Source organism: Melitaea cinxia, chromosome 29, assembly GCF_905220565.1.
Source record: "Melitaea cinxia chromosome 29, ilMelCinx1.1, whole genome shotgun sequence".
NCBI classification, from domain to species: domain Eukaryota; kingdom Metazoa; phylum Arthropoda; class Insecta; order Lepidoptera; family Nymphalidae; genus Melitaea; species Melitaea cinxia.
Genome location: NC_059422.1, coordinates 3,213,247 through 3,215,831, shown reverse-complemented (window position 1 = coordinate 3,215,831; position 2,585 = coordinate 3,213,247).

The window sequence follows — 2,585 nt, the reverse complement described above, 5'->3', positions numbered from 1 at the left end:
TTGTTTTGTTTTTATTTTTCTGTATATCAAAACTAAACTTGATAATTGTATAGTTAATTAAAATGATGATGAACGATAAAAGTTTTTGCTATGAATTTATTAAAAAAAAACTTAGTAAAATTACATACGTATCAGATTCCCTGTATAAGATTTTTTTTTTCTCTTTTTTTTCTATATACCAAATGTAATCTTGGTTATTTAGTAGCTAATAAAAGATATATGACAATTATAGATTTCTAAGTTTTTATTTTGTATAGTTTTAGTTCTATAGACAATTATACTGTAGTGCTGTACTCAATTTTACACTTATCGAATAAATATAAATGTAGATTTTTCTTATATTTAATATCTATTTTTTTCTTAATAAAATAATATTTATTTTTTCTGGTTTGTACAATATAAGTTGCTTCTTTGTATTTAACAACAGTCTAATAAAGTAAGATTATAGTCAGTAAGTTGGTAAGTAGATTTGTGCTATATATTTTATCAATTAATGCTGATGAGATTTAATTGAGTAGAAGTGCTGATTAAACTAGATAGTAAGCTGGAGTTGCTGTTATAACCCGTATGTAAAGTTATCCAAATACAGGCAGTCCTCGTATTTACGGCATGTTAGGTTCTCGAAATACGCGACTTAAATCGAAACGACGTAAGTGGAAACATATTTTTTCATATGATTACATGTACAACTCAAGGGTTAGGATCCACACGGACTCAAAAAAAAAAAAAAAACTGCATTTATAACAAAGGATATACATACTTTATTATCAAAAATAGGTTCTTAAAATAATTATATATATATACTTATCAAATTGCTAGTTATTTTTGGTATTTGTTTGTTATTAATTTTAATAATAATGATAAAACTTTAATAATCAAAAAATGTTATGAGAAATAATAAATTAAACATTTGGCTTAAAGAAACTATCAGTTCTAGATTGCTTTGCTTCTTTCTTGCTATCATACAGATCTGGGTAACACTGATAGGCTGCACAAATTTTGTTATTAACATTAAAACTTCTTTGTTAACAAGTGAATTCTCCTATGCCAGAAATCGAAACAATTCACGTATGCTTGAGGAATGGGATCAAAACATTGTTCGACGTAACTTGAAACGACGTAAATCAAAACGACGCAAGTCGAAGACTGCCTATACTTATCTACTTACCAACTAAATGACTAAGCCACTTAACAATTTATCAACTTAAATTATTTATATTAATATGCCTTATATTAGTCGAAATATTGGTTTTTAAATTATTATTCTTAAAAACTTAGCTATATAATTTGTTTTTTTTTCATAATATTTATCGAACTACATATTTAGTACTTTTGTAACTTGCTAGACTACAGATTTTTGTAAATTGTCATTTGGTCGGCCATCATTAGTTTTACATATTCTTATAGGGTTTTTTGTGTGGTTGCAAACTAATATATATAATGCTCGTGTCACAATGTTAGTTAACCATACTCCACCGAAACGTCTGGACCGATTTTTATAAAATTTTGTGTGCATATCGGGTAGGTCTAAGAATTGGCCAAAATCTATTTTTCATACGCATAAGCTATAAGGGGATGGGGATAGAAGGGGTTAATAACATACATAGCAAAACAACGTTTGCGGGATCAGCTAAAAAATATTATTAATCTATACAAATAAAAATAAATCGCCAAATATAAGCAATAAACTCTAATAAATCTCATTTTAAGATTTTGTAAGACTTTGTAGAAGAATCTTACGGAATGAAAAAAATAAAAAAATGCTCAAAAAATGTATAAATAAGTTTAGAAAACGAAAATATTATTAACGAAAATATCATGCGTTTGAGAGTTCGCAAGACAAGATGTTTGGTTAGTATTAATAATTTATACTTATTGTCTCCTTTTAAGTCATGCGTTTGACAGTACGCAAGACAAGATGTTTGGTTAGTTAGTAATAATAATTAATAATGTTATTTCAACTAACTAAAACATTCCTTTATCCATCTTGGAAGGACACCAAAAAGGTAAAGGTCAGATTAATTGTTTATTTTAAAAGGATTTGTAAAAAAATACAGCAGGAAATATCTTCTTCAAAATCTGGAACAGCCCAACCGGGGAAGTACCTCAACCTTACAGAAGATCACAGCTAAATAACACTGTTTTCAAGTAATGTTGTATTCTTGTGTGAGTAAAAGTTCTTGGGGAGGAACAGAGGTGAGGTTAATAAAGCGCTTACAATCTTGCCTACAGGCCAACCGCACGTTCGTATACCACCTTTGCAATATCATAAAAAAAAATTATACATAGATGTAAAATAATCTTTATTGTCATATTATTGTAATATTACAAAACCGCTTTAAATACAATTAACAAATTTCACGATACTTTTTTCTTCTTTAAAGACTATGGCTCCATCAGCTTCTCGCCGATGATTTTGCCAATGACAAGTGCTGAAAGTGTATTGAAGTCCGGAGACGGTCCGTGATACTTTTTTCATTAAATTTAATAAAAAGCGGTTAACGTTGACAACTCTCTTCCTCTCACTCTCTGGTCATGCTTTTGGCTACTGGACCATCCAAATTATGTTTGTATGTTTTTCCATA